Genomic DNA, 12,823 nt, shown 5'->3' with positions numbered 1-12,823 from the left:
GAAAAGATGTGCAGCTATAAGTTTACTTCCCAAGAAAGATGGAAGGCGGAAGGGTTCTCATTCCAAAAGTCCTCTAGGAAACATTAAGAGGCTGCTGAAGAAGACCCCTCAGAGAGATCCTGCTTTCTGTTGAATAAATTAAGTGAAGCATGCAGAAGTGAATGAATGAATGAATGAACAAACATTTGACTAAAACAGCCTCAGGCCACAAAGTTCTCAGAGTACCTTTTGTAAGTGTCATAGTACCCAGTTTTCCTTTAACATAAATGTCTTACTTCTGAAATACATCTGAAATGTAATAAAGAGAAACATGGTAAAAAAATTATTCACCTCCCTTGGGCAATCCTTATGACTCTTTTCTAATCATTCCAACTCTGTTTATGTGTCAAGATGACAGGCACATGCCTATCTAAAGTTGTCCAAAGGTCAAGCCCCCTTACAGTCACAGACCTCAGCTTGGAACCCAGGTTGAATATCTGAAAAACTTAATTCTGGCTTAAAAAAAGCCTAGCACATCACATTCTGATGCTGGTAGGGCATCATTTATAAATAAAAGACAGAAAATACTAATTCTTCCTTTCATGATAATGTTGATCATTTCTTCTTCCTAGTTTTTTGCCTTCTTCCCGTTAAGTCACAAAAAAAGTGACACTAAGATGCTTATGTTCCACAGCCTATAATTTCCCAAGAAACTAAAATTTAAACATTTAAGAGAATTCAACTTGTAATTATTGACCAATAAACTGCAAAGTAATAATTAATACACAACTGGTAATTTTGTGAGCAGAGCAAATTATCAAACTGGGGTCTCCTCCTTTGTTCCCATATCATAATCACCTGTGGGACTTGGAAAAACCACAGGTGATCCAGCACCACTGCAGAGATCAAGCTGTGGGGGGGGGGGCAGAATGGCAAGAGCCAGGGGCAAGGCATTCTAACGCCAGCACGGCCTAGAACTGCCTGAGCGGCTTCACATTCATCATATCCCGTCCCCGTGTTTTCTCACGGGGAACTTTAAAATGGGGGTACTGTATTAGATAATAATCCAAGTCTCTTTCAGTTCTTCCCACTTAGTAAATTCAACATCTCATTAAGAGAAGCAAGAAGAAGTGTAGAAAATGCACCCAAGTAGATGGTTGAGCAGACTGACTCCACAGGACGTCAGGGTTTGTGCAGGAGGCTGGGGAGCGGGAGGGTGGATCAGCAAAGGCTGAAGACAGGAGGCTCAGGAAGGCCAAAACTTCTGAGAACCAATTCTTCCTTTTTGTTTTTCTTTTGAAGGTATAATACAAATAAAGTTGGGAAGGAGAAAGAAGCAAAGTAAGAAACAATAAGTTCAACAGCATTCAACAAACACCATCAAATATACTTTACAATATATTATAGGAATAGGAAGGGATGTAAGTGAAGAGCGCTCGGTCTCTGAACTCAAGGGACCCATGGTAGAATTCAGTGTCTCAAGTTTCAAATGGCATTAGTATCACCAGACACCTGAGTTCCACCCCCTTGCCCCTAATATAATGAGTCAATATCCAGGATGCAGAGCCTAGAAACATTTGTGTTACTCACCAAAACTTGACAACTGCAAAACTAAACAACAGCAGAAGCCAACTTCTGAGTAACGCAGTAAAATACATAAACCCCTTAACACAGCCCTGACTCAGTTATAGAGAACAAACACAGGTTAAGCCTGGGTTCCCTCACCATGTGCTAAGGCACCCTGTTGAGTGACAGTGAACTCACAGGAGCTCAGAGAGAGATTGTAATTCTTCAAGGAAAACACAGCAAAGTGTTGGACATGATACAAACTTCTGGTTCAAGTTAATTCACAGATTGAATTACATTTCTTCTGAAAACATCTCTGGAAAACTGGGCTTTTTGCAATGGCTATGATTAAAAAAAAAAAAAAAAAAAAAAAACAAGTACCATTTGAAAATCAATGTGGAGCAGGAAATGAGGTTGGGAGTATCCAATGTAATTCCAAGATTGGCAGTGTCCAGGTAGACACATCTCATTAGTAAATGATGGTGGTTATTCAAAAATGAAATAAGTTCTTAAATTTTACAAAGCAAAATGTATTATCTTTCAGTTTTTATGTGTTATAAATGTGTGTTATTTTTCAAATGGAAACTAAGTTGTTAGAGCACATCTACTTGTAAGTTTGTTTGTATGTAACTACTTGCTAAACAAAACAGATGCTACTTTTGAAAAACATTATCTAGACACTTACAGCACCATAAAAAGAAAGAATCTGGGATCTTTGGGGTCATGGTATGCCGCAGTCCGGCTGCAGCAAAATAAACGGGGGGGGGGGGGGGGGGGGGGGGGACACCACGAACAACTTGTGTACGTTGATACAGCAGGAGTGGGAGCCATTTATTGTAGGACAGGAGGGGTATTTATACATTACACACAGCTTATCTTAATTAACATAAACTAGATACAGCAGTCAACCAATAAGAAATCTCCACACTTATGGCTCGCTGGCGCCACCTCACAAACCACTCCCTCTGGCAAAATGCCAGGCGCCATCCTGACTTGTTTACAGACTCTAACAATGGTAACCTTACAATGAGCTTCTTTTTACAGCATGACAATTGAATTCACTTGCTCAAAACAGATCTAAGATTGCTTTTGGTAGAGAAAGCATTCTGGAGGAGTTCCAGAGTACTACTTTTCAAGGTATTCCTCAATGAGATCCATGGATACTGGTGCATGTCTACCCACTGATTAGTCAATAACTTGATAAGCTATTCTCTTCCATATTATATTTCAAATAATATTCTAGAGTAAAAACATGTAGATGCATTATATTGTATTCATAGTCAGTATTATTATATGTGTGTAAAGCTTTCAAACATGAAAATCCTATTTATTTCACAAAATTTGAATATATAGTAATCCTTAGGTATTCTCTGGCTCCAGAACACCCTATAGATGCCAAAATCCACAGATACTTGAATCCCTCATGTAAAATGATACAGTATTTGCATGAAACCTACACACATCCTCTCACATACTTTAAATAACTTCTAGATTACTTACAATAGCTATTGCAATATAAATGCTAATGCCCTTACACATTGTTTAGGGAATAATGACCAAAAAAGTCTCTACACATTTAGAACAGATTCAACTTTTCAAAATATTTTTGACTTGTCGTTGGTTGAATCTGAGGATACAGAACCTGTGCTGAAGGAGGGCCCACTGTGCAGTAACGCCAGTCAACAGACTGGTTAGACAACCCAAGTCCAGTTAGCTCTAGCTTTCCAACTTCAGTCCCAGGAAATGCTGAGCTCACTGCACCTGCTGGTGCGCCTAACTCCAGCCCTTCATACTCCCCTCCGGCCCTTTCTTGGCACTTCAGTACTGATAGGTTACACGGCATCATTCCCCTGCTCTCCCAAGTGTTTGGATACGTTTTTGTTTTCTCAATTAATATAAACCAGATTTTTAAAAAGACTTTCATGATCCCTAGAGATAAAAACTTAAACAAAATTTAAAAAGCCAAGGGCAAAGTCAAGCACAGTGGCCAGCACCTATGAGACGGCAGCATCACCTGAGCCCAGGAATTTGAGGGCAGCCTGGGCAAGGTAGTAAGTCCATCTTAAAAACAAAAACAAGTTTAGGGTACGCCTTATCCCTAGCAAGAAGAATTCCACTAATGGAGAAAACATCATATTGACACACAGGCCCTCCTTGCTGATTCACGACTAAATGAATAACAAGCATTAAGCCTTCATGCCTGGCCTGGAGATCTTGTCTAGCCGTGACCTGGCACAAGCAAAGGCACGAAGGTAAGAACAGTGGAAGACATCCTTCTGCATCTGTAACTGTGTCAGCCATTCTGCAGCCTTGGATCCCTTAAAATCTGATTTCTCAAACTTCTCAAATTATGGCTGGCTTCCAGAGTTCTCTTTTAAAAAATGCCTTGAATACACAAAATTTTGAAGTGATTTCCAGAGAGCAAGATTTCAGATAAAAAAAAAAAAGTTACGTAATCAAACAAATCTTAACTGAGATTTTTTTGGCAATTAATTTCTCACTTAGGTTAACAATAAACAGGCAATATACTCTTCAGAAAGAGCTACTTCCTGGGGAAACAGAAGACAGCAAATAAAGCAGGGACTGTTTGTATGAGAAAATTACTTTGAAAGAAGTAAGTTGGTAGCATTGCACCTACTAAATTCCTAAGTAGTTTTGAAACTTTTCAAAGTAAAGTTTGTCTTTGAGTTTTTCAATTCAAAAAAATCAGGATATGTTTTATCAACTGAGCAAATGACACATCAGTTCTAACAAAAGCTCCTGTTGTGTTGTGTTCTCTCAATACAGGACAACAGCAAAGATTCAAAGCAAAAGAACAAGAGAGAAACATCATAAGCTCATCAGTGGGGGGGATGAGAAGGAAACAAAGGTTACAACCCAATTCATGAGATAATTTCTGATTTTTCTACTTTCTGAGTTTCAAAACTCAAATCATAAAACTCTCAAAGATAAAAGACTAATGAATGCGAGCAGACAACATTCTTACCACCTCAGAGAGACATTACTAACAAAATCCTGTGAAGGAAGCTGGTAACTAAAGTACATGTTCTGGCTGAGAAAATACTTTCCACAATGGAACATAAATAGCAGATGACCAGACCAACATTTTATTTTGGCCTGTGTCTGAACTCAAATTAGCCATTAAAAAAAAAAAAAAAGTTAACTGAAACTCCCCAAATACTAGAAAGTAAAAGGAAATCACATTCAAATCTGCCCAACACTTGACCATCAAGATTACCATTTGCCCCGACCCTTCCTCTGAGTAACCCAGCAGGCTGGAGGGCACTCAAGTTTGAAAGATCAAGTAACAACAGGCAGAGAAGCCCCAGAGGAAAAACTGAGTACAATTAAGTAGAACAACTCCTGCCATTTGGTCTGGTGATGAAAGGAGAAACGAGGTGTCACTAGGAGTGATAAATATTTAGACCTTTGACTCCTCTGTGAGGGTAAGGTAGCAGAACAAACATCTTGTCTTAAAGGGGTGATTTGCTTTGCCTTAAGATTCACTAAGCTGTGATGATTCCACCACGTTTGCAAAACCACTGTTGAGAATGCAGGTCTCAGGGTCACAAATTTAGAGTCGTGGGTCCTTCACTAAATTCCTCCACCCAGTGTAAGTTCTAACAATGTGAATTATCCTCAGGTTTGTATATAATCGATATTGATGATGAAGGGTGCCTGTGAGTTAGGCAGACTCCATCAAAGATAGATGTGCATTCTTAAAAAAATAATCTAATCAAGACTAAATCTAATAAAACTACCAACCATGTCTATTTAGCAAACTTTCACCACCAATGAATTCCACAGCACTACAAGGGGAAAAATCCAACTCCTTACATGCATTCCTAAGGGCTGGGTTGACAGGAGATGAAGCCCCCGCCATGTTGGCTACATTCTCGTCAGGCTAACTTGCCAGAGAACTTGGGGAATGAAGGCTTGAGGGAACACCCACTCTCCAACCTTTCAGTCTCCTCATGGGAAAATCATTTTCCTCAGAGTCTAAGTTTATCTGTCAATGGAAACACAGCTGTAGTCACCACATCCCTCATGAAACATTGCCCAACAATCATAAATGTCATGGCTGGACTTCAGCATGCAAGAGTCAATGGGTGTGGGGTTGTCTTCTTTAAAACCAAAATTTAATAACTAATTTTTTTAATGTTCATGTGGAAAAAATACACACTCATACACAACTTTTGATGTTTCCCCAAAAAACACTCATGAAATATGCTACCACATTTAAAAGCGGTTCCAATGAAATTTCCAGAAGATAAAAGCAATATCTGTTGTATACTTTAGAGAATGAAAAATCATTGATCCAAAAAGTGTACATATAGCTAAAGGCAGGGATAATGGTAAGGGAGGAAAACAGAAAGAGAAAAACTAAGGCCCAAATGATGTTGGTATTTCTTTGACTTTTCAGAATTAGCCAGTCACAAGGTCGAAATATTTCTGTCAATGTCACAGAAAAATGAAGGGTACAACAACTACAAAAACCCCAGCTATTCTAAATTCTTGTGACCAGTTTTTCTAAAGGCATTTTATTCAAGTTAAGAAAATATAATATGGAAAGAAACACATCCTTCTCATTCTTTTTCCCCAGAACCAAAAAAAAAAAAAAGTATGATACCAGAAAAGCATGTTTGCTAGGCTTGGCTGATACCCGTTATTTTTTAAAAGATACACACGTGTGTGTGTGTGTGTGTGTGTGTGTGTGTGTGTATGTGTGTAAATATATGTATAGTTGTTGTTGTTGATAGTCTTATTAGAGTAGTTTTTGTTCGTAAAGAACCCATATCTCCCTGTAGGGGAGTCTGCCTAACTCACAGGGGCCCTTCATCATCAATACTAACTCATATAAATCTGAACTTGTCCTGGGCAGAGTAACTCTGCCCCAAATTCAGTAAAATACATCAAGAGGACCCCTAGAGGCCCTGCAAGGCCTTTGGAGAACAGACCTGCCAATGAAACCAAACTTGGGCATCTACTGCCATTGGTTCTACCCAGAACAAATCACAACAACTCATTTATGAGCACTGATTATGAGCTGGGCCCTGTGCCAATTAATCAGACTTTGTAAAATCACATCATCTCATTGAAACCTCACCACCACACACCAAGAGGCAGGTAGTATCATATGCATTTTATGCCAATGGAAATTGAAGCTCAAAGGGGCTATGTAACTGATTTGAACTCCACAGCCTGTGCTCAAAATCACCGATTAGCCCAAGTAAGCAAAATCTTGATTTAGGTATCTGAAAGGCATTGTTTTCTTACCAGTAAAAAAGACAATTCCTTTTCCTCATAGTTGTTTTTCCTTTCTCATTGTATCTTCTCAGAGGGCTTTTGAAGCAAATGGGAAGTAGCAACACAAGACAAGAACTACCAAAGAGTCTGTACCCTTCACCAGATATTCCTCCTTGGAGAAATGCAATCCCAAGAAGGGATCCCAAGAGAAGAAAAGCAATGAGCTTAAAGATGTTTACAGCAGCATTATTTATGACAGCCTCAAACTGAGAAGAGTTCAGATGCCCTAATATGGAGCTAGTTAAGCACACTATGACACACAGAATAATGAAATACCAAATAGGCTACCAAAACCAGCAGAATGCGTCTAATGCAGATATATGTAATGCACAATTACAAGAATTCTAAGTGTTATAACCACAATAATGGGCACCTGCCACTTAAAACCATAAAGCAACCCATGAGAAAACCAACAAAAAAATAAATGGAAGTTCAATCTCTGCTACAACACACTGTTGCTACAGTTGTAAAGCTCCTGGAGAAACAGAACTGTGAAAACCCAGAACAAAGACAGATACACAGAGACTAAAGCAGGAGGATTGCAAGTTTGTGGCTAGCCTCAACAACTCAAGGAGATGCTATCTCAAAATACAAAAAAACTCAAAAATGGGTGTGGATGTAGCTCAGTAGTAAGGCACTCCTGGGTTGAATCACCAGTATCAGAAAACAAACAAAAAAACGAAAAAGCAGAGATCAACAATAGACTGCTATGTGATCAAAGAAACATGTACTCATGACATCACACGCACTCCCTGATTACGGAAATTAATTTTTCAATGTTTCTGCTCAGTACCTTCACGAAGGCTGGCTTTAAAATAAAGTCAACAGTATCTCTGGGGAGAGTAACAAGGTACACAGTTCCATACCAACGCTGCTCAGGAAACCCTCCTTTAATCTTTTTGTTTATTCTGTTCCCTGCATTTATGAATTCCCTAAATCCCTTTTACTTAAAGCACAGCACTAAGCCACTAGGATTAAGGGCATGGTAAATTTTCTAACAGAATGTACTTAACTTTATGTCTGAGCAATGTGTTTACAGTCTTGCACTCTGCTAATTTGCTGAATTAACCAATACTAAGTAATGTACTTGAAAATTCATTTCTCACAATATGCTTTACTAGAAAATATGATTGGAGATTTCCATTCCTACCCATAAGGAAAGGCTGTCCAGCCTCACTTGAGACTTTGCATGTTACTGGGTTCTGAAACTAGATACAGAAGCCATGACATGCCTAGGGTATATAAATTATATTTCTAGCACTATTAGGAAGAGCAATTTAATAAAAAATGTTATAATTAATTGTTTTACTCTCTAAATGCAGCAAATCAAATATGCCTACAGGACATTCAGGCAATTAATGTAATTTCAAAAGCTGGTAAGCATTAGGAACAAAAGAAGCATTCTCAGCCTCAGAGCGAGACTTGTGTGTGGGAAACAGTGCAACAGGAGCATCATTCATCCCAGGGATCTGTCTTATGGGCCTCAGGCTGTCAATCATTCCTTCCACCATCCTTCAAAATACACATTAGGATTTTTAGGATATTTATATCACCCCCATGACAATGTGATACCTGAACTGGATAGAATTTGGACAGGTCATCTTGCAAAATGTCTGGCTTCTAAGATGGGTGAAATCACAGAAAAGGCAGTGCCTTAATGCTTTTACTTTAAAGTACCAATTTTAATTAAATCATTCTTTCTGATTCACTTTCTCTTTGATCTGTCACAAAATTTAATTCAGAAATCAAGACACAACAACTTGTTGATTAATTATCTTCAGATTAATCATTTTTGCATCTTTAAACTCTTCAAAATTTAATATAATCCCAAAATGAATCATCTCTTCTCCATAGTATTGTCAGTGAGAAGATTATTCACCTTACATTTACAATCTGGTCCAAGGTTCTTCCAAAGCTTTCAAAGATGCTACTTAACCCTCTCAATTCCCACCTAAAATGAAATCTCTTCAGTGAACCACTTTTCATAACACATTTTATATAGTTAACTTGTCCAGTTTGAGGTCTGATGAAATAATAACCAAGTTAAAGCGAGTGTCACCAGCAACAAATTCTGTCTTAAAATGCACAGCTTGATTCAACTCAACTGATACTGTTCACTATGCCTTAGACAATGTGCTCCTGTGTAGGGTTTCTTGAGGAAATAAAAGGTAACAAAATCAAAGAGTTAAAAACCCTATGTCAGTTTCTAAACATTTTTTTTTAACTGGCTCATGAAATGCAAAAGTCTAGGGCCCCCTAACTTGAAAGATTCTCTTGTACCTTTACTTTCCAATGCCTAAGTGACCATATGGTTCCACATGAGCATCTCTAGAAGAAGCATTAACTTATTTATGCCACTGGGGACTGGGGAGTGAATTATTACTCAGTGCTATTCAATGTACAAGACAGAAATTTATTAAATGGCAATGAAGTAGTAATTACTAAATGGTTCCCCAGTGACTCAAAAAGTCAGTAATTAAATACCACTTACTGCACTAGGATTTGAGTTATTAAACAGCACTAATGGAACAGTTCATTAAATAGTACCTCAGTGTCCGAAGAGGAGCATTTCCATACAACTCACCCTGGGCAAACACAGACACTGGGAAAATCTAGTTGTTTGCTTGGGGTGGGGGTGGAGGGGGACACAAGTTTAACCCCAGGAGCCAACTCCAGCAATAACCCTGGCATTTGACTAGATAGCTGAGCCACTTGAGGCAACATCCCCCTTGGAAGTCCCCGACACTCTGATTCACCGTGCAGCCTGAGAACTGGTGTAACAAGACAGCAGCCCCATCACAGTCCTATCTCATTTACCAATCCCACCCAAAATTCTGGTTTACCTTCTCCCAAAGGTTTTAATTTTGCCATTTTAATGCATGGATTAAGGATGTTTAAAAACAAGTTGCAACTTAATTACAAATAAAATTTGCCATATTTACTCTGGCAACCTCTCTGAGAACGCCTTTGTTATGTATCTTATCCAGTTGGTTCCCGCTTCAAGCTTCCATTTTATCCTAGAGTGGCCTCTTCACTAGTCATCCCATTCCTTCCTTCTAGTTCGTGGCCACAGTCTTTTCAATCAAAGTTCAGTATGAAAAACTTTATTACCTCTAGAAGGCTTTACCTAGCAAGAAGGCAAGACATGGAAAAACTCTCCCATAAAATAATGTTTTATATGATCTCAAATCTAAGGCTGTGAGTGTGTGTATACATGAAGATCATTAAAATATCAGTAAGACGTGGAATTCTCCCTGGAAGGGCGTAGTGTGCACTTCACTTGTACTTTTATGTATTGACTGAACTTTCTCCAATAAGCATCCCTTCAAATTCCAAATAAGTTTATAATGAAACTAAGTTGGTAACCCCCCACACCCGTGTGCACAAGCTATGGGTACCTATATCTTGCTTGTTATTGCAAGTCTTAACAGGCAAGCTCTGTCTGTGGTCAATCTGTGTAATGTCCAAAGGCAGAACATAATGAATGTTAAATATGACATCACTCTGGGCAGTTAAAGAACACACACTAAAAAAGCTTTTAAAGAAGATACATGATATCCTTATCACTAGATGAACTCAGGAAAGTGTAAAAGAAAGATAAGCAATGAACCAGTGAACTGGTGAAAAGTGTCCGGTGACACCAGGGGATGGACAAATAAGATCAAGGAGATAAAGTTCAAAGAGGTGGGACAACAGGTCATTAATCACGTGGACCTGGGCAGACTGAAATGCCTGGAGAAAACATTTTAGAAGAAACCAGAGATGGTCACAGAAAGCAGTGCTTCCTTAGTAGAAATGCTATAATACACACCTGAAGCTCAACTTCAAATAAGAACTCGGCATGATTTTTCAAAATCCCCATCAAATTACAAAATAGCATTTGCCACTTTTATCGCCAAAAGGTAAGTTTTAGGAGTAACCTGAAAATATGGAACATGACAGATTGTCTAAAACCATGACTGACGCAAAGCACCATTTTAATCACAACCTTTGTGTGACCATTACTTAAAGTCAGGAAGAGACACCACTGCATACCAGGACAACATAGGGGAAAATGCACACTGGATATACCGTTTGGGTTCTTAACTACTGAAGCTACAATAATAATTAAACGGCCCCCTAGTTAGTTATTTGAATTCTATTGGAAACAAGGAAAAAAAAGAACTATCTAAAAAGTTTGGGACACTAAATCATTTTAAATATATTAGAAAAAGTATTAAAGAAAGTCAGCAGAAAGCTTTCCTTCATTATAGGGGGAAAAAATGGTATGACCTTTCTACAAGTAAGTATGTCAACCTGCATGACTATCCACAATGGCCACACTCTAACTCAGTATTTTTAGTCCATTTACTCTACGAGATAATTAGACAAATGTAGTACAAAGATATTTAATGGAGCATTTTCATAACCGGGAAAAATTCCATCTATAAGAGATTGCTTAACAAATTACAGCACATCCATACAATGTAAGAGTCTTCAGATATTAAAAATGAGGTGTCTCTAAATTTATGACATGAGAAAGACTGCTAAAATCTATCCTGAAGATAAAAATGTTTTATGACATTGATCTCAAATCTAAGGCTGCGTGTATGTGTACAGGAAGATCGTCCAAAATGTGGGCAACAGTTATTGCTAGAAGGTGCAACCATCTCTAAAGACGCATGGTGGACACTCATCCTTTTGTGTATTTTTTGAACTGACTATAATAAACACTATGAAAAAAATAAGAAACCCTTTCAGTTTGAAGGGGGAAAAAAGTCTCCAATGTACCTTTTAAAAAGGAAACAATCTTTTTATGGGAAGAATAAACAGTCATCCTTTATTCACAGGATGAAAATGCACTGTCTTACATCAGAGGCTCCCAAATGGAAGTGCCCTGATCCTTATGCTGGTGAAGCCTCTGCCCTGAGAAGCATTTCTGTCAGGACTGGAGTCACCTACCAGGACTGCCATGGGATGGAGCAGGACAGAGCTACCCCAGCCAGATCCCACCTGAGCCCACAGGACCACTGTTAGCACCTGCCTGTTTTCCTGCCTCACAGTAAGAAGAGCTCCTAGGCAGTCTCTGGGATTCCACCAAGGGCACAGTAGGACAGCATGTCCTATTTCAAAAAAACAAGGCCAGTTGGGAACACAGTGCTCAACACATGGCCCCATCTGGGCAGGGAATGGTTGCTGAAGGAGACTTCACAGAGGGAAATAGGAGAAGAGAAATGCCAGGATGCCTTAGGCCTGTTCCACTTTCCCATAGATGCAACCAGCAGGCCACTACTACAGACTCAGCCTGGAGATCGCAAGCACGCCCATCAAATACCAGCAAGACTGCGCTCGACAGCTAAGGGTCCACTGGGGATCCAAGAACTCTGGTTTCACTGGAGGATGGGGGGGGGGGGAGCAGGGGAGGCAGAAGGCATCCTTCACATGCTTCATGTATTCCAAACATTAGGTGCATCAGCAAAGAAAATAATAAGCAAAAAGGTCTTTAAACACAAACACACTCCAAGGAAAAGCACCCCATCAGAAGTCCTGATGTAGTCTATCCTCAAAATCCAATCTAACAATTCAAGCAGCAAGAGCTGACCTGGCTGTTGCTTTTCCTCCTTCTCTTGCCCTGCCCCTCTGCTCCCTTCCCAACCCTATACCTCCTTCTCCTGTACATTCCCCCCAAAATTCTTTTTTTTTTTTTAATTCTTAATCCATGTTGAAAATGTGGTTTGTCCACAGGCAAGGGCTACACTAATATTATGACACATGTCATGTGGCAAAGAGAAAATGGGATTAGACCCCAAGCAAAGAAAGACACACTGTGGGGCATTAACAGGAAAGGTAAATTTCTCCTCAAAAAGCCAGAAGCAGAGAGAGGTGGTGCAACTTCAGTGCAGTCAGGGCTTCATGCTTTGTTATTGGGGAAAAAAAAGTTCATTAAAGTTCATTAATTGCTACAAGCAAGTGAGCAAACAAATGTAGGAGA

The 12,823-nt window shown here is 39.1% G+C and overlaps 1 protein-coding gene across 6 annotated transcripts in view; it reads right to left on the bottom strand.

Moving 5' to 3' along the window:
• Nucleotides 1-12,823, bottom strand: part of LHFPL2 (LHFPL tetraspan subfamily member 2) — a 151,067-nt gene that overhangs the window by 107,863 nt on the left and 30,381 nt on the right. The window lies entirely within an intron of this gene.

This window comes from Spermophilus citellus, assembly GCF_964194105.1.
Source record: "Spermophilus citellus genome assembly, chromosome: 1".
Lineage (NCBI taxonomy): Eukaryota > Metazoa > Chordata > Mammalia > Rodentia > Sciuridae > Spermophilus > Spermophilus citellus.
This window is presented reverse-complemented; position numbering and strand designations above follow the sequence as displayed.